The sequence below is a fragment of the Gobio gobio genome (assembly GCF_949357685.1).
Source record: "Gobio gobio genome assembly, chromosome: 2".
NCBI lineage: Eukaryota > Metazoa > Chordata > Actinopteri > Cypriniformes > Gobionidae > Gobio > Gobio gobio.
Window position 1 is genome coordinate 17,690,176 of NC_137098.1, and position 21,673 is coordinate 17,711,848.

A 21,673-nucleotide genomic window follows, 5' to 3' on the forward strand; every position below is an offset into this window, starting at 1 on the left:
GGGTGGTCTCTTTTGACTCAGACTGGCCAATATTCTTTAAATATCAAACCATAAACTGTATAGCCACACCCTAGTAACCATTTACAGTACCCTAGTAACCGTACAAACACATGAATAAGCCATATCTCAGCCCCAGAACATCCTACAGACATGTTTTTTGCCTTTTTTGCATTATCCGGGTGGCGAATTTTGCCACGGCAAGCACCACTCACATTTTCTTCAGGAAATGTACATTCTAGTTAGTGGTGCTTGCGTAGCAAGGCATCACTATTACTATCTAGCCCGAAAACGGTTTTAGTGATGCCTTGCGAAGCAAGGCATCACCATCACTCTCAAACATACATATTAGTGTTGCTTGTGAAGCAATGCATCAATATTGCTATTCTCCATATTTTTATTATTAATGGTGCTTGCGTAGCAAGCCATAAATATTATTTAGAACGGTTTATTATTATTCATCTTTATCTTATTCTTATTCCGGACAACATTTTGTCCCGCTACTCCTCCCACAGTTTTTGTCACAGACCCATGAATGAGGTGTCAAATCGTGCGACTTATTGAGGACAGGTGTGCTATATCTCTTCTAAGCGATCGGGTGTATGATGTTAGTTTTCGGCGGGAAAAAAATCGTCCCAATCAAGTCCCCATTGACTTAACATGGAGAAGAGGTTTATGTGATCATATCTCCGCATCAGAACATCACAGAGACTTGGGGCTGGTCTCATTTCAATCAGCCTATCAAGCAGCTAATAACTAGTGACATTCAAACTTCATAGCCACGCCCTAGCAACCAGCTACAGCACCCTAGCAACCATATATCAACATTAACAAGCCATATCTCAGCCCCAGAACATCGTACAGACATGAGGGTGGTCTCTTTTGACTCAGACTGGCCAATATTCTTTAAATATCAAACCATAAACTGTATAGCCACACCCTAGTAACCATTTACAGTACCCTAGTAACCGTACAAACACATGAATAAGCCATATCTCAGCCCCAGAACATCCTACAGACATGTTTTTTGCCTTTTTTGCATTATCCGGGTGGCGAATTTTGCCACGGCAAGCACCACTCACATTTTCTTCAGGAAATGTACATTCTAGTTATTATTCTTCTTCTTCTGGACACTTTTTCGGCGCGCTTCTCCTCCCACAAATTTTGTCACAGACCCATGAATGACGCGTCAAATCGACCGGCCTATACGGGAATGGTGTGCTATATCTTTTCTAAGGGATCGGGGGTGCGATGTTCGCCCCAGGGGCGTAAAAGTAACCGAAAAGTCAATGGGATTTAACATTGCGGAGACTTTGACCCCTCATAGCTCTGAGCGAGGATTTCGGAGAAACTCGTGTGTCACCACATCTGAAGAGGCTGGCAGGCCCTGTAAGATGACACATCGCAATGGGGTATAAGTTGTACCCCTGGGGCGCTAGAGCTCCCCAAATTTCCTCAAATTTCCCCATTGACTTATAATGGGGAGGGACGTCCCATTAAACGCATGTGTTTCTCTTACAATGGGAAATTGCATAGGGATTTTGTATTGACCATAGCTCTGGCACACAGTGTCTCAGAGACAAGGGGGTGGGCTCAATTTACTCAGACAGCCAATCACTATCTCAGGATTATTGTCAACATATGAAGCCACGCCCTAGCAACCATTTAGAGCTCCCTAGCAACTGATCCCATAGACTTCCATTGAAAGAGATCAAAGGGATATCTTTTGATAGAAGTGTCATAGAAACAAGAGGGTGGGTTTGTTTGACTCGGGGCATCAACAGCCAATCACAAGTCACCTTCAATACTTCCTAGCCACGCCCTAGCAACCATTATCAAGCAGCCTAGCAACCGTTTAGCAAGACCTATATCTCTGCCTCAGAACATCATAGAGGCATGGGGGTTGGTTTATATCATTCATACAGACAAGCAGTATCATCATTGGATGCTGCCAAGCCCCCCTAGCAACCAAACAGAGTACCCTAGCAACCGTATACCAAGACCTATATCTCTGCTTCAGAACATCATAGAGGCATGGGGGTTGGTTTATATCATTCATACAGACAAGCAGTATCATCATTGGATGCTGCCAAGCCCCCTTAGCAACGAAACAGAGTACCCTAGCAACCATATACCAAGACCTATATCTCTGCTTCAGAACATCATAGAGACATGGGGGTTGGTTTATATCATTCATACAGACAAGCAGTATCATCATTGGATGCTGCCAAGCCCCCTTAGCAACCAAACAGAGTACCCTAGCAACCATATACCAAGACCTATATCTCTGCCTCAGAACATTATAGAGACATGGGGGTTGGTTTATATCATTCATACAGACAAGCAGTATCATCATTGGATGCTGCCAAGCCCCCCTAGCAACCAAACAGAGTACCCTAGCAACCGTATACCAAGACCTATATCTCTGCTTCGGAACATCGTAGAGACATGGGGGTTGGTTTATATCATTCATACAGACAAGCAGTATCATCATTGGATGCTGCCAAGCCCCCCTAGCAACCAAACAGAGTACCCTAGCAACCGTATACCAAGACCTATATCTCTACTTCAGAACATCATAGAGGCATGGGGGTTGGTTTATATCATTCATACAGACAAGCAGTATCATCATTGGATGCTGCCAAGCCCCCTTAGCAACCAAACAGAGTACCCTAGCAACCATATACCAAGACCTATATCTCTGCCTCAGAACATTATAGAGACATGGGGGTTGGTTTATATCATTCATACAGACAAGCAGTATCATCATTGGATGCTGCCAAGCCCCCCTAGCAACCAAACAGAGTACCCTAGCAACCGTATACCAAGACCTATATCTCTGCTTCGGAACATCGTAGAGACATGGGGGTTGGTTTATATCATTCATACAGACAAGCAGTATCATCATTGGATGCTGCCAAGCCCCCCTAGCAACCAAACAGAGTACCCTAGCAACCGTATACCAAGACCTATATCTCTACTTCAGAACATCATAGAGGCATGGGGGTTGGTTTATATCATTCATACAGACAAGCAGTATCATCATTGGATGCTGCCAAACCCCTCCATAGCAACCAAACAGAGTACCCTAGCAACCGTTTACCAAGACCTATATCTCTGCCTCAGAACATCCTAGAGACATGGGGGTTGGTTTATATCATTCATACAGACAAGCAGTATCATCATTGGATGCTGCCAAGCCCCCCTAGCAACCAAACAGAGTACCCTAGCAACCGTATACCAAGACCTATATCTCTGCTTCAGAACATCATAGAGGCATGGGGGTTGGTTTATATCATTCATACAGACAAGCAGTATCATCATTGGATGCTGCCAAACCCCTCCATAGCAACCAAACAGAGTACCCTAGCAACCGTTTACCAAGACCTATATCTCTGCCTCAGAACATCCTAGAGACATGGGGGTTGGTTTATATCATTCATACAGACAAGCAGTATCATCATTGGATGCTGCCAAGCCCCCCTAGCAACCAAACAGAGTACCCTAGCAACCGTACACCAAGACCTATATCTCTGCTTCGGAACATCGTAGAGACATGGGGGTTGGTTTATATCATTCATACAGACAAGCAGTATCATCATTGGATGCTGCCAAGCCCCCCTAGCAACCAAACAGAGTACCCTAGCAACCGTATACCAAGACCTATATCTCTGCTTCAGAACATCAAAGAGGCATGGGGGTTGGTTTATATCATTCATACAGACAAGCAGTATCATCATTGGATGCTGCCAAGCCCCTCCATAGCAACCAAACAGAGTACCCTAGCAACCGTTTACAAGGACCTATCTCTCTGCATCAGAACATCGTAGAGGCATGGGGGTTGGGTCTTTTGACTCAGACTGGCAAATAGTCTTTAAATGTCACCCCATAAATTGTATAGCCACTCCATAGCAACCATATAGAGTACCCTAGCAACCGTACAAACACATGAATAGGACATATCTCAGCTCCACAACATCGTACAGACTTGGGGGTGGCCTCTTTTGTTTCGGGTGAGAATCCAGTACACACAACATAGCATCCGAGAGGATTTTTTTGCCACGGCAAGCACCACTCACATTTTCTTCAGGAAATGTACATTCTAGTTAGTGGTGCTTGCGTAGCAAGGCATCACTATTACTATCTAGCCCGAAAACGGTTTTAGTGATGCCTTGCGAAGCAAGGCATCACCATCACTCTCAAACATACATATTAGTGTTGCTTGTGAAGCAATGCATCAATATTGCTATTCTCCATATTTTTATTATTAATGGTGCTTGCGTAGCAAGCCATAAATATTATTTAGAACGGTTTATTATTATTCATCTTTATCTTATTCTTATTCCGGACAACATTTTGTCCCGCTACTCCTCCCACAGTTTTTGTCACAGACCCATGAATGAGGTGTCAAAACGTGCGGCTTAATCGGGAATGGTGTGCTATATCTTTTCTAAGGGGTCGGGGGTGCGGTGTTCGCCCCAGGGGCGAAAAAGTAGCGAAAAAAATCCCATAGACTTAACATTGCGAAAATTTTTAACGAGTCATAACTCAGAGCGAGGATTTCGTAGAAACTTGTGTGTCACCACATTTGAAGAGGCTGGCAGACCCTTTAAGATGACACATCGCAATGGGGTATAAGTTGTACCCCTGGGGCGCTAGAGCTCCCCAAATTTCCCCATTGACTTATAATGGGGAGGGACGTCCCATTAAACGCATGCGTTTCTCTTACAATGGGAACTTGCATAGGGATTTTGTATTGACCATAGCTCTGGCTCACAGTGTCTCAGAGACAAGGGGGTGGGCTCAATTTACTCAGACAGCCAATCACTATCTCAGGATCATTGTGAACCTATGAAGCCACGCCCTAGCAACCATTTAGAGCTCCCTAGCAACTGATCCCATAGACTTCCATTGAAAGAGATCAAAGGGATATCTTTGGATAGAAGTGTCATAGAAACATGAAGGTGGGTTTGTTTGACTCGGGGCATCAACAGCCAATCACAAATCACCTTCAACTCTTCCTAGCCACGCCCTAGCAACCATTATCAAGCAGCCTAGCAACCGTTAATCACGACCTATATCTCTGCCTCAGAACATCATAGAGGCATGGGGGTTGGTTTATATCATTCATACTGACAAGCAGCCTTTGGAGTATTGTCATTGGATGCTGCCAAGCCACTCCATAGCAACCAAACAGAGTACCTTAGCAACCGTTTACCAAGACCTATATCTCTGCCTCAGAACATCATACAGACATGGGGGTTGGTTTATATCATTCATACTGACAAGCAGTATCATCATTGGATGCTGCCATGCCACTCCATAGCAACCAAACAGAGTACCCTAGCAACCGTATACCAAGACCTATATCTCTGCTTCAGAACATCATAGAGGCATGGGGGTTGGGTCTTTTGACTCAGACTGGCAAATAGTCTTTAAATGTCACCCCATAAATTGTATAGCCACTCCATAGCAACCATATAGAGTACCCTAGCAACCGTACAAACACATGAATAGGACATATCTCAGCTCCACAACATCGTACAGACTTGGGGGTGGCCTCTTTTGTTTCGGGTGAGAATCCAGTACACACAACATAGCATCCGAGAGGATTTTTTTGCCACGGCAAGCACCACTCACATTTTCTTCAGGAAATGTACATTCTAGTTAGTGGTGCTTGCGTAGCAAGGCATCACTATTACTATCTAGCCCCAGAACGAGTTTTAGTGATGCCTTGCGCAGCAAGGCATCACCATCACTCTCAAACATACTTATTAGTGTTGCTTGTGAAGCAATGCATCAATATTGTCATTCTCCATAATCAAAATTATTATTGGGGCTTGCGTAGCAAGCCATAAATATTTAATATCTCACCAGGATCGGTTTATTAGTGGTGCTTGCGTAGCAAGGCATCACTATTACTATCTAGCCCGAAAACGGTTTTAGTGATGCCTTGCGAAGCAAGGCATCACCATCACTCTCAAACATACATATTAGTGTTGCTTGTGAAGCAATGCATCAATATTGTTATTCTCCATATTTTTATTATTAGTGGGGCTTGCGTAGCAAGCCATAAAAATATTTAGATCGGTTTATTATTATTATTCTTATTCTTATTCCGGACAACATTTTGTCCCGCTACTCCTCCCACAGTTTTTGTCACAGACCCATGAATGAGGTGTCAAAACGTGCGGCTTATTCGGGAATGGTGTGCTATATCTTTTCTAAGGGGTCGGGGGTGCGGTGTTCGCCCCAGGGGCGAAAAAGTAGCGAAAAAAATCCCATAGACTTAACATTGCGAAAATTTTTAACGACTCATAACTCTGAGCGAGGATTTCGTAGAAACTCGTGTGTCACCACATTTGAAGAGGCTGGCAGGCCCTGTAAGATGACACATCGCAATGGGGTATAAGTTGTACCCCTGGGGCGCTAGAGCTCCCCAAATTTCCTCAAATTTCCCCATTGACTTATAATGGGGAGGGACGTCCCATAAAACTCATGCGTTTCTCTTACTATGGGAAATTGCATAGGGATTTTGTATTGACCACAGCTCTGGCTCACAGTGTCTCAGAGACAAGGGGGTGGGCTCAATTTACTCAGACAGCCAATCACTATCTCAGGATGATTGTCAACCTATGAAGCCACGCCCTAGCAACCATTTAGAGCTCCCTAGCAACTGATCCCATAGACTTCCATTGAAAGAGATCAAAGGGATATCTTTGGATAGAAGTGTCATAGAAACACGAGGGTGGGTTTGTTTGACTCGGGGCATCAACAGCCAATCACAAATCACCTTCAATACTTCCTAGCCACGCCCTAGCAACCATTATCAAGCAGCCTAGCAACCGTTAATCACGACCTATATCTCTGCCTCAGAACATCATAGAGGCATGGGGGTTGGTTTATATCATTCATACTGACAAGCAGCCTTTGGAGTATTGTCATTGGATGCTGCCAAGCCACTCCATAGCAACCAAACAGAGTACCTTAGCAACCGTTTACCAAGACATATATCTCTGCCTCAGAACATCATACAGACATTGGGGTTGGTTTATATCATTCATACTGACAAGCAGTATCATCATTGGATGCTGCCATGCCACTCCATAGCAACCAAAAAGAGTACCCTAGCAACCGTTTACCAAGACTTATATCTCAGCCTCAGAACATCATGCAGACATGGGGGTAGGTTTATATCATTCATACAGACAAGCAGTATCATCATTGGATGCTGCCAAGCCCCCCTAGCAACCAAACAGAGTACCCTAGCAACCGTATACCAAGACCTATATCTCTGCTTCAGAACATCATAGAGGCCTGGGGGTTGGTTTATATCATTCATACAGACAAGCAGTATCATCATTGGATGCTGCCAAGCCCCCCTAGCAACCAAACAGAGTACCCTAGCAACCATATACCAAGACCTATATCTCTGCTTCAGAACATCATAGAGACATGGGGGTTGGTTTATATCATTCATACAGACAAGCAGTATCATCATTCGATGCTGCCAAGCCCCCTTAGCAACCAAACAGAGTACCCTAGCAACCATATACCAAGACCTATATCTCTGCCTCAGAACATCATAGAGACATGGGGGTTGGTTTATATCATTCATACAGACAAGCAGTATCATCATTGGATGCTGCCAAGCCCCCCTAGCAACCAAACAGAGTACCCTAGCAACCGTATACCAAGACCTATATCTCTGCTTCGGAACATCGTAGAGACATGGGGGTTTGTTTATATCATTCATACAGACAAGCAGTATCATCATTGGATGCTGCCAAGCCCCCCTAGCAACCAAACAGAGTACCCTAGCAACCGTATACCAAGACCTATATCTCTGCTTCAGAACATCATAGAGGCATGGGGGTTGGTTTATATCATTCATACAGACAAGCAGTATCATCATTGGATGCTGCCAAACCCCTCCATAGCAAACAAACAGAGTACCCTAGCAACCGTTTACCAAGACCTATATCTCTGCCTCAGAACATCCTAGAGACATGGGGGTTGGTTTATATCATTCATACAGACAAGCAGTATCATCATTGGATGCTGCCAAGCCCCTCCATAGCAACCAAACAGAGTACCCTAGCAACCGTTTACAAGGACCTATATCTCTGCATCAGAACATCGTAGAGGCATGGGGGTTGGGTCTTTTGACTCAGACTGGCAAATAGTCTTTAAATGTCACCCCATAAATTGTATAGCCACTCCATAGCAACCATATAGAGTACCCTAGCAACCGTACAAACACATGAATAGGACATATCTCAGCTCCACAACATCGTACAGACTTGGGGGTGGCCTCTTTTGTTTCGGGTGAGAATCCAGTACACACAACATAGCATCCGAGAGGATTTTTTTGCCACGGCAAGCACCACTCACATTTTCTTCAGGAAATGTACATTCTAGTTATAATTATTCTTTTTCCACACAACATTTTGTCCCGCTACTCCTCCCACAGTTTTTGTCACAGACCCATGAATGAGGTGTCAAAACGTGCGGCCTAATCGGGAATGGTGTGCTATATCTTTTCTAAGGGGTCGGGGGTGCGGTGTTCGCCCCAGGGGCGAAAAAGTAGCGAAAAAAATCCCATAGACTTAACATTGGGAAAAATGTAAAAAAAAATTAACAAGTCATAACTCTAAGCGAGGATTTCGTAGAAACTCGTGGGTCACCACATTTGAAGAGGCTGACAGGCCCTGTAAGATGACACATCGCAAAGGGGTGTGAGTTGTACCCCTGGGGTGCAGGAGCTGCCTAAATTTGCCCCATTGACTTACTATGGGGAGGGACGTCCCATAAAACGCATGCGTTTCTCCTACTATGGGAAATTGCATAGGGATTTTGTATTGACCATAGCTCTGGCTCACAGTGTCTCAGAGACAAGGGGGTGGGCTCAATTTACTCAGCCAACCAATCACTATCTCAGGATCACTGTTAACCCATCAAGCCACGCCCTAGCAACCATTTAGAGCTCCCTAGCAACTGATCCCATAGACTTCCATTGAAAAACATCAAAGGGATATCTTTGGATAGAACTGTCATAGAAACATGAGGGTGGGTTTGATGACTCGGGGCATCAACAGCCAATCACAAATCACCTTCAACACTTCCTAGCCACGCCCTAGCAACCATTATCAAGCAGCCTAGCAACAATTTACCAAGACCTATATCTCTGCCTCAGAACATTATAGAGGCATGGGGGTTGGTTTATATCATTCAAACTGACAAGCAGCCTTTGGAGTATCATCATTGGATGCTGCCAAGCCATGCCATAGCAACCAAACAGAGTACCCTAGCAACCGTTTACCAAGATCTATATCTCTGCATCAGAACATCATACAGACATGGGGGTTGGTTTATATCATTCATACTGACAAGCTGTATCCATTGGATGCTGCCAAGCCACTCCATAGCAACCAAACAGAGTACCCTAGCAACCGTATAACAAGACCTATATCTCTGCATCAGAACATCGTAAAGACATGGGGGTTGGTTCATATCATTCTTACTGACAAGCAGTATCATCATTGAATGTTGCCAAAACACTCCATAGCAACCAAACAGAGTTCCCTAGCAACCGTTTACCAAGACCTATATCTCTGCATCACAATATCATACAGACATGGGGGTTGGTTTATATCATTCATACTGACAAGCAGTATCATCATTGAATGTTGCCAAGCCACTCCATAGCAACCAAACAGAGTACCCTAGCAACCGTTTACGAAGACCTATATGTCAGTCCCAGAACATCCTACAGACATGTTGCTTGGCTTTTTTGCATCCCAGTAGCATCCGGGTGGCGAGTTTTGCCACGGCAAGCACCACTCACATTTTCTTCAGGAAATGTACATTCTAGTTAGTGGTGCTTGCGTAGCAAGGCATCACTATTACTATCTTACCCCAGAACGATTTTAGTGATGCCTTGCGCAGCAAGGCATCACCATCACTCTCAAACACACTTATTAGTGGGCCTTGCGAAGCAAGGCATCAATATTGTTATTCTCCATACTTATTAATATTCGTGGAGCTTGTTTAGCAAGGCGTATATATACTATGTAACCCAGGAATGGCTTATTATTATTCTTCTTCTTCTGGCCACTTTTTCGGCGCGCTTCTCCTCCCACAAATTTTGTCACAGACCCATGAATGAGGCGTCAAATCGACCGGCCTATACGGGAATGGTGTGCTATATCTTTTCTAAGGGATCGGGGGTGCGATGTTCGCCCCAGGGGCGTAAAAGTAACCGAAAAGTCAATGGGATTTAACATTGCGGACACTTTGACCCCTCATAGCTCTGAGCGAGGATTTCGGAGAAACTCGTGTGTCACCACATCTGAAGAGGCTGACAGGCCCTGTAAGATGACACATCGCAATGGGGTATAAGTTGTACCCCTGGGGCGCTAGAGCTGCCCAAATTTCCTCAAATTTCCCCATTGACTTATAATGGGGAGGGACGTCCCATAAAACTCATGTGTTTCTCTTACTATGGGAAATTGCATAGGGATTTTGTATTGACCATAGCTCTGGCTCACAGTGTCTCAGAGACAAGGGGGTGGGCTCAATTTACTCAGACAGCCAATCACTATCTCAGGATGATTGTTAACCTATGAAGCCACGCCCTAGCAACCACTTAGAGCTCCCTAGCAACTGATCCCATAGACTTCCATTGAAAGAGATCAAAGGGATATCTTTTGATAGAAGTGTCATAGAAACAAGAGGGTGGGTTTGTTTGACTCGGGGCATCAACAGCCAATCACAAGTCACCTTCAATACTTCCTAGCCACGCCCTAGCAACCATTATCAAGCAGCCTAGCAACCATTTACCAAGACCTATATCTCTGCCTCAGAACATTATAGAGGCAAGGGGGTTGGTTTATATCATTCATACTGACAAGCAGCCTTTGGAGTATCATCATTGGATGCTGCCAAGCCACGCCATAGCAACCAAACAGAGTACCCTAGCAACCGTTTACCAAGATCTATATCTCTGCATCAGAACATCATACAGACATGGGGGTTGGTTTATATCATTCATACTGACAAGCTGTATCCATTGGATGCTGCCAAGCCACTCCATAGCAACCAAACAGAGTACCCTAGCAACCGTTTACCAAGACCTATATCTCTGCATCAGAACATCATAGAGACATGGGGGTTGGTTTATATCATTCATACAGACAAGCAGTATCATCATTGGATGCTGCCAAGCCCCCCTAGCAACCAAACAGAGTACCCTAGCAACCATATACCAAGACCTATATCTCTGCCTCAGAACATCATAGAGACATGGGGGTTGGTTTATATCATTCATACAGACAAGCAGTATCATCATTGGATGCTGCCAAGCCCCCCTAGCAACCAAACAGAGTACCCTAGCAACCATATACCAAGACCTATATCTCTGCCTCAGAACATCATAGAGACATGGGGGTTGGTTTATATCATTCATACAGACAAGCAGTATCATCATTGGATGCTGCCAAGCCCCCCTAGCAACCAAACAGAGTACCCTAGCAACCGTATATCAAGACCTATATCTCTGCTTCGGAACATCGTAGAGACATGGGGGTTGGTTTATATCATTCATACAGACAAGCAGTATCATCATTGGATGCTGCCAAGCCCCCCTAGCAACCAAACAGAGTACCCTAGCAACCGTATACCAAGACCTATATCTCTGCTTCAGAACATCATAGAGGCATGGGGGTTGGTTTATATCATTCATATTGACAAGCAGTATCATCATTGGATGCTGCCAAGCCCCCCTAGCAACCAAACAGAGTACCCTAGCAACCGTATACCAAGACCTATATCTCTGCTTCAGAACATCGTAGAGGCATGGGGGTTGGTTTATATCATTCATACAGACAAGCAGTATCATCATTTGATGCTGCCAAGCCCCCTTAGCAACCAAACAGAGTACCCTAGCAACCATATACCAAGACCTATATCTCTGCTTCAGAACATCATAGAGACATGGGGGTTGGTTTATATCATTCATACAGACAAGCAGTATCATCATTGGATGCTGCCAAGCCCCCTTAGCAACCAAACAGAGTACCCTAGCAACCATATACCAAGACCTATATCTCTGCCTCAGAACATCATAGAGACATGGGGGTTGGTTTATATCATTCATACAGACAAGCAGTATCATCATTGGATGCTGCCAAGCCCCCCTAGCAACCAAACAGAGTACCCTAGCAACCGTATACCAAGACCTATATCTCTGCTTCAGAACATCATAGAGACATGGGGGTTGGTTTATATCATTCATACAGACAAGCAGTATCATCATTGGATGCTGCCAAGCCCCCTTAGCAACCAAACAGAGTACCCTAGCAACCATATACCAAGACCTATATCTCTGCCTCAGAACATCATAGAGACATGGGGGTTGGTTTATATCATTCATACAGACAAGCAGTATCATCATTGGATGCTGCCAAGCCCCCCTAGCAACCAAACAGAGTACCCTAGCAACCGTATACCAAGACCTATATCTCTGCTTCAGAACATCATAGAGGCATGGGGGTTGGTTTATATCATTCATACAGACAAACAGTATCATCATTGGATGCTGCCAAACCCCTCCATAGCAACCAAACAGAGTACCCTAGCAACCGTTTACCAAGACCTATATCTCTGCCTCAGAACATCCTAGAGACATGGGGGTTGGTTTATATCATTCATATAGACAAGCAGTATCATCATTGGATGCTGCCAAGCCCCTCCATAGCAACCAAACAGAGTACCCTAGCAACCGTTTACAAGGACCTATATCTCTGCATCAGAACATCGTAGAGGCATGGGGGTTGGGTCTTTTGACTCAGACTGGCAAATAGTCTTTAAATGTCACCCCATAAATTGTATAGCCACTCCATAGCAACCATATAGAGTACCCTAGCAACCGTACAAACACATGAATAGGACATATCTCAGCTCCACAACATCGTACAGACTTGGGGGTGGCCTCTTTTGTTTCGGGTGAGAATCCAGTACACACAACATAGCATCCGAGAGGATTTTTTTGCCACGGCAAGCACCACTCACATTTTCTTCAGGAAATGTACATTCTAGTGTTGTGATTACTATTCACCTTGACGAAACTTTGGCGTGCTACTCCTCCGGCACCGTTTGTCGTAGACCCATGAATGAGGTGTCAAATCGTGCGACTTATTGAGGAGAGGTGTGCTATATCTCTTCTAAGCGATCGGGTGTATGATGTTACTTTTCGGCGGGAAAAAAATCGTCCCAATCAAGTCCCCATTGACTTAACATGGAGAAGAGGTTTATGTGATCATATCTCCGCCTCAGAACATCACAGAGACTTGGGGCTGGTCTCATATGAATCGGCCTATCAAGCAGCTAATAACTAGTGACATTCAAACTTCATAGCCACGCCCTAGCAACCAGCTACAGGACCCTAGCAACCATATATCAACATTAACAAAACATATCTCAGCCCCAGAACATCGTACAGACATGAGGGTGGTCTCTTTTGACTCAGACTGGCCAATATTCTTTAAATATCAAACCATAAACTGTATAGCCACACCCTAGTAACAATTTACAGTACCCTAGTAACCGTACAAACACATGAATAAGCCATATCTCAGCCCCAGAACATCCTACATACATGTTGCTTGGCTTTTTAGCATCCCAGTAGCATCCGGGTGGATTTTTTGCATTATCCGGGTGGCGAATTTTGCCACGGCAAGCACCACTCACATTTTCTTCAGGAAATGTACATTCTAGTGTTGTAATTACTATTCACCTTTTCAAAACTTTGGCACGCTACTCCTCCGGCACCGTTTGGTGTAGACCCATGAATGAGGTGTCAAATCGTGCGGCTTATTGAGGAGAGGTGTGCTATATCTCTTCTAAGCGATCGGGTGTATGATGTTAGTTTTCGGCGGGAAAAAAATCGTCCCAATCAAGTCCCCATTGACTTAACATGGAGAAGAGGTTTATGTGATAATATCTCCGCCTCAGAACATCACATAGACTTGGGGCTGGTCTCATTTGAATCGGCCTATCAAGCAGCTAATAACTAGTGACATTCAAACTTCATAGCCACGCCCTAGCAACCAGCTACAGCACCCTAGCAACAATATATCAACATTAACAAGCCATATCTCAGCCCCAGAACATCGTACAGACATGAGGGTGGTCTCTTTTGACTCAGACTGGCCAATATTCTTTAAATATCAAACCATTAACTGTATAGCCACACCCTAGTAACCATTTACAGTACCCTAGTAACCGTACAAACACATGAATAAGCCATATCTCAGCCCCAGAACATCCTACAGACATGTTGCTTGGCTTTTTTGCATTACAGTAGCATTCGAGAGGATTTTTTTGCCACGGCAAGCACCACTCACATTTTCTTCAGGAAATGTACATTCTAGTTAGTGGTGCTTGCGTAGCAAGGCATCACTATTACTATCTTACCTCAGAACGCTTTTTAGTGATGCCTTGCGCAGCAAGGCATCACCATCACTCTCAAACATACTTATTAGTGGGCCTTGCGAAGCAAGGCATCAATATTGTTATTCTCCATACTCATTAATATTCGTGGAGCTTATTTAGCAAGGCGTATATATACTATACACCCAGGAACGGTTTATTATTATTCTTTATTCTTATTATTCCGGACAACATTTTGGCGCGCTACTCCTCCCGCACCGTTTGTCACAGACCCATGAATGAGGTGTCAAAACGTGCGGCTTAATCGGGAATGGTGTGCTATATCTTTTCTAAGGGGTCGGGGGTGCGGTGTTCGCCCCAGGGGCGAAAAAGTAGCGAAAAAATTCCCATAGACTTAACATTGCTAAAATTTTTAACGAGTCATAACTCTGAGCGAGGATTTCGTAGAAACTCGTGTGTCACCACATTTGAAGAGGCTGACAGGCCCTGTAAGATGACACATCACAATGGGGTATAAGTTGTACCCCTGGGGTGCTAGAGCTCCCCAAATTTCCTCAAATTTCCCCATTGACTTATAATGGGGAGGGACGTCCCATAAAACTCATGTGTTTCTCTTACAATGGGAAATTGCATAGGGATTTTGTATTGACCATAGCTCTGGCTCACAGTGTCTCAGAGACAAGAGGGTGGGCTCAATTTACTCAGCCAACCAATCACTATCTCAGGATGATTGTCAACCTATGAAGCCACGCCCTAGCAACCATTTAGAGCTCCCTAGCAACTGATCCCATAGACTTCCATTGAAAGAGATCAAAGGGATATCTTTTGATAGAAGTCTCATAGAAACACGAGGGTGGGTTTGTTTGACTCGGGGCATCAACAGCCAATCACAAATCACCTTCAACACTTCCTAGCCACGCCCTAGCAACCATTATCAAGCAGCCTAGCAACCGTTAACCAAGACCGATATCTCTGCCTCAGAACATCATAGAGGCATGGGGGTTGGTTTATATAATTCATACTGACAAGCAGCCTTTAGAGTAATGTCATTGGATGCTGCCAAGCCACTCCATAGCAACCAAAAAGAGTACCCTAGCAACCGTTTACCAAGACCTATATCTCTGCCTCAAAACATCATAGAGACATGGGGGTTGGTTTATATCATTCATACAGACAAGCAGTATCATCATTGGATGCTGCCAAGCCCCCCTAGCAACCAAACAGAGTACCCTAGCAACCGTATACCAAGACCTATATCTCTGCTTCAGAACATCATAGAGGCATGGGGGTTGGTTTATATCATTCATACAGACAAGCAGTATCATCATTGGATGCTGCCAAGCCCCCTTAGCAACCAAACATAGTACCCTAGCAACCATATACCAAGACCTATATCTCTGCTTCAGAACATCATAGAGACATGGGGGTTGGTTTATATCATTCATACAGACAAGCAGTATCATCATTGGATGCTGCCAAGCCCCCTTAGCAACCAAACAGAGTACCCTAGCAACCATATACCAAGACCTATATCTCTGCCTCAGAACATCATAGAGACATGGGGGTTGGTTTATATCATTCATACAGACAAGCAGTATCATCGTTGGATGCTGCCAAACCCCTCCATAGCAACCAAAAAGAGTACCCTAGCAACCGTTTACCAAGACCTATATCTCTGCCTCAGAACATCCTAGAGACATGGGGGTTGGTTTATATCATTCATACAGACAAGCAGTATCATCATTGGATGCTGCCAAGCCCCTCCATAGCAACCAAACAGAGTACCCTAGCAACCGTTTACAAGGACCTATATCTCTGCATCAGAACATCGTAGAGGCATGGGGGTTGGTTTATATCATTCATACAGACAAGCAGTATCATCATTGGATGCTGCCAAGCCCCCTTAGCAACCAAACCGAGTACCCTAGCAACCACATACCAAGACCTATATCTCTGCCTCAGAACATCATAGAGACATGGGGGTTGGTTTATATCATTCATACAGACAAGCAGTATCATCATTGGATGCTGCCTTGCCACTCCATAGCAACCAAAAAGAGTACCCTAGCAACCGTTTACCAAGACTTATATCTCAGCCTCAGAACAACATAGAGACATGGGGGTAGGTTTATATCATTCATACTGACAAGCAGTATCATCATTGGATGCTGCCAAGCCACTCCATAGCAACCAAACAGAGTACCCTAGCAACCGTTTACCAAGACCTATATCTCTGTCCCAGAACAACCTACAGACATGTTGCTTGGCTTTTTTGCATCCCAGTAGCATCTGAGACGATTTTTTTGCCACTGCAAGCACCACTCACATTTTCTTCAGGAAATGTACATTCTAGTTAGTGGTGCTTGCGTAGCAAGGCATCACTATTACTATCTAGCCCGAAAACGGTTTTAGTGATGCCTTGCGAAGCAAGGCATCACCATCACTCTCAAACATACATATTAGTGTTGCTTGTGAAGCAATGCATCAATATTGTTATTCTCCATACTTATTAATATTAGTGGGGCTTGCGTAGCAAGCCATAAATATTATTCGAACGGTTTATTATTCTTTTTATTCTTAATCTTATTCTTATTCCGGACAACATTTTGTCCCGCTACTCCTCCCACAGTTTTTGTCACAGACCCATGAATGAGGTGTCAAAACGTGCGGCCTAATCGGGAATGGTGTGCTATATCTTTTCTAAGGGGTCGGGGGTGCGGTGTTCGCCCCAGGGGCGAAAAAGTAGCGAAAAAAATCCCATAGACTTAACATTGCGAAAAATTTTAACGAGTCATAACTCTGAGCGAGGATTTCGTAGAAACTCGTGTGTCACCACATTTGAAGAGGCTGACAGGCCCTGTAAGATGACACATCGCAATGGGGTATAAGTTGTACCCCTGGGGCGCTAGAGCTCCCCAAATTTCCTCAAATTTCCCCATTGACTTATAATGGGGAGGGACGTCCCATAAAACTCATGCGTTTCTCTTACAATAGGAAATTGCATAGGGATTTTGTATTGACCACAGCTCTGGCTCACAGTGTCTCAGAGACAAGGGGGTGGGCTCAATTTACTCAGACAGCCAATCACTATCTCAGGATGATTGTCAACCTATGAAGCCACGCCCTAGCAACCATTTATAGCTCCCTAGCAACTGATCCCATAGACTTCCATTGAAAGAGATCAAAGGGATATCTTTGGATAGAAGTGTCACAGAAACACGAGGGTGGGTTTGTTTGACTCGGGGCATCAACAGCCAATCACAAATCACCGTCAACACTTCCTAGCCACGCCCTAGCAACCATTATCAAGCAGCCTAGCAACCGTTTACCAAGACCTATATCTCTGCCTCAGAACATCATAGAAACATGGGGGTTGGTTTATATCATTCATACAGACAAGCACTATCATCATTGGATGCTGCCAAGCCCCCTTAGCAACCAAACAGAGTACCCTAGCAACCATATACCAAGACCTATATCTCTGCTTCAGAACATCATAGAGACATGGGGGTTGGTTTATATCATTCATACAGACAAGCACTATCATCATTGGATGCTGCCAAGCCCCCTTAGCAACCAAACAGAGTACCCTAGCAACCATATACCAACACCTATATCTCTGCCTCAGAACATCATAGAGACATGGGGGTTGGTTTATATCATTCATACAGACAAGCAGTATCATCATTGGATGCTGCCAAGCCCCCCTAGCAACCAAACAGAGTACCCTAGCAACCGTATACCAAGACCTATATCTCTGCTTCAGAACATCATAGAGGCATGGGGGTTGGTTTATATCATTCATACAGACAAGCAGTATCATCATTGGATGCTGCCAAGCCCCCTTAGCAACCAAACAGAGTACCCTAGCAACCGTATACCAAGACCTATATCTCTGCTTCAGAACATCATAGAGGCATGGGGGTTGGTTTACTTCATTCATACAGACAAGCAGTATCATCATTGGATGCTGCCAAGTCCCCTTAGCAACCAAACAGAGTACCCTAGCAACCATATACCAAGACCTATATCTCTGCTTCAGAACATCATAGAGACATGGGGGTTGGTTTATATCATTCATACAGACACACAGTATCATCATTGGATGCTGCCAAGCCCCCTTAGCAACCAAACAGATTACCCTAGCAACCATATACCAAGACCTATATCTCTGCCTCAGAACATCATAGAGACATGGGGATTGGTTTATATCATTCATACAGACACGCAGTATCATCATTGGATGCTGCCAATCCCCCTTAGCAACCAAACAGAGTACCCTAGCAACCATATACCAAGACCTATATCTCTGCCTCAGAACATCATAGAGACATGGGGATTGGTTTATATCATTCATACAGACAAGCAGTATCATCATTGGATGCTGCCAAGCCCCCCTAGCAACCAAACAGAGTACCCTAGCAACCGTATACCAACACCTATATCTCTGCTTCAGAACATCATAGAGGCATGGGGGTTGGTTTATATCATTCATACAGACAAGCAGTATCATCATTGGATGCTGCCAAACCCCTCCATAGCAACCAAACAGAGTACCCTAGCAACCGTTTACCAAGACCTATATCTCTGCCTCAGAACATCCTAGAGACATGGGGGTTGGTTTATATCATTCATACAGACAAGCAGTATCATCATTGGATGCTGCCAAGCCCCTCCATAGCAACCAAACAGAGTACCCTAGCAACCGTTTACAAGGACCTATATCTCTGCATCAGAACATCGTAGAGGCATGGGGGTTGGGTCTTTTGACTCAGACTGGCAAATAGTCTTTAAATGTCACCCCATAAATTGTATAGCCACTCCATAGCAACCATATAGAGTACCCTAGCAACCGTACAAACACATGAATAGGACATATCTCAGCTCCAGAACATCTTACAGACTTGGGGGTGGCCTCTTTTGTTTCGGGTGAGAATCCAGTACACACAACATAGCATCCAAGAGGATTTTTTTGCCACGGCAAGCACCACTCACATTTTCTTCAGGAAATGTACATTCTAGTGTTGTGATTACTATTCACCTTTTCAAAACTTTGGCACGCTACTCCTCCGCCACCGTTTGTCGTAGACCCATGAATGAGGTGTCAAATCGTGCGACTTATTGAGGAGAGGTGTGCTATATCTCTTCTAAGCGATCGGGTGTATGATGTTAGTTTTCGGCGGGACAAAAATCGTCCCAATCAAGTCCCCATTGACTTAACATGGAGAAGAGGTTTATGTGATCATATCTCCGCATCAGAACATCACAGAGACTTGGGGCTGGTCTCATTTCAATCGGCCTATCAAGCAGCTAATAACTAGTGACATTCAAACTTCATAGCCACGCCCTAGCAACCAGCTACAGCACCCTAGCAACCATATATCAACATTAACAAGACATATCTCAGCCCCAGAACATCGTACAGACATGAGGGTGGTCTCTTTTGACTCAGACTGGCCAATATTCTTTAAATATCAAACCATAAACTGTATAGCCACACCCTAGTAACAATTTACAGTACCCTAGTAACCGTACAAACACATGAATAAGCCATATCTCAGCCCCAGAACATCCTACAGACATGTTGCTTGCCTTTTTTGCATTATCCGGGTGGCGAATTTTGCCACGGCAAGCACCACTCACATTTTCTTCAGGAAATGTACATTCTAGTTAGTGGTGCTTGCGTAGCAAGGCATCACTATTACTATCTAGCCCCAGAACGAGTTTTAGTGATGCCTTGCGCAGCAAGGCATCACCATCACTCTCAAACATACCTATTAGTGTTGGTTGTGAAGCAATGCATCAATATTGTTATTCTCCATACTTATTAATATTAGTGGGGCTTGCGTAGCAAGCCCTAAATATTAATATCTCACCCCATATCGGTTTATTTTTATTATTCTTATTCCGGACAACATTTTGTCCCGCTACTCCTCCCACATTTTTCGTCACAGACCCATGAATGAGGTGTCAAAACGTGCGGCCTATTCGGGAATGGTGTGCTATATCTTTTCTAAGGGGTCGGGGGTGCGGTGTTCGCCCCAGGGGCGAAAAAGTAGCGAAAAAAATCCCATAGACTTAACATTGGGAAAAATGTAAAAAAAAATTAACAAGTCATAACTCTAAGCGAGGATTTCGTAGAAACTCGTGGGTCACCACATTTGAAGAGGCTGACAGGCCCTGTAAGATGACACATCTCAATGGGGTATAAGTTGTACCCCTGGGGTGCAGGAGCTGCCTAAATTTGCCCCATTGACTTACTATGGGGAGGGACGTCCCATAAAACGCATGCGTTTCTCTTACTATGGGAAATTGCATAGGGATTTTGTATTGACCACAGCTCTGGCTCACAGTGTCTCAGAGACAAGGGGGTGGGCTCAATTTACTCAGACAGCCAATCACTATCTCAGGATGATTGTCAACCTATGAAGCCACGCCCTAGCAACCATTTAGAGCTCCCTAGCAACTGATCCCATAGACTTCCATTGAAAGAGATCAAAGGGATATCTTTGGATAGAAGTGTCATAGAAACACGAGGGTGGGTTTGTTTGACTCGGGGCATCAACAGCCAATCACAAATCACCTTCAATACTTCCTAGCCACGCCCTAGCAACCATTATCAAGCAGCCTAGCAACCGTTAATCACGACCTATATCTCTGCCTCAAAACATCATAGAGGCATGGGGGTTGGTTTATATCATTCATACTGACAAGCAGCCTTTGGAGTATTGTCATTGGATGCTGCCAAGCCACTCCATAGCAACCAAACAGAGTACCTTAGCAACCGTTTACCAAGACATATATCTCTGCCTCAGAACATCATACAGACATTGGGGTTGGTTTATATCATTCATACTGACAAGCAGTATCATCATTGGATGCTGCCATGCCACTCCATAGCAACCAAAAAGAGTACCCTAGCAACCGTTTACCAAGACTTATATCTCAGCCTCAGAACATCATGCAGACATGGGGGTAGGTTTATATCATTCATACAGACAAGCAGTATCATCATTGGATGCTGCCAAGCCCCCCTAGCAACCAAACAGAGTACCCTAGCAACCGTATACCAAGACCTATATCTCTGCTTCAGAACATCATAGAGGCCTGGGGGTTGGTTTATATCATTCATACAGACAAGCAGTATCATCATTGGATGCTGCCAAGCCCCCCTAGCAACCAAACAGAGTACCCTAGCAACCATATACCAAGACCTATATCTCTG

The 21,673-nt window shown here is 44.4% G+C and overlaps 1 long non-coding RNA gene across 1 annotated transcript in view; it reads left to right on the forward strand.

Moving 5' to 3' along the window:
* Positions 1-21,360, forward strand: part of LOC307122625 — a 505,212-nt gene extending 483,852 nt beyond the window's left edge. Inside the window, exons 2-4 of the long non-coding RNA XR_013816072.1 lie at positions 5,665-5,887; positions 16,806-19,469; positions 20,119-21,360. This is a non-coding gene — a long non-coding RNA (uncharacterized lncRNA). The remainder of the gene's footprint in view (positions 1-5,664; positions 5,888-16,805; positions 19,470-20,118) is intronic.
* The last annotated feature ends 313 nt before the right edge of the window (positions 21,361-21,673 follow it).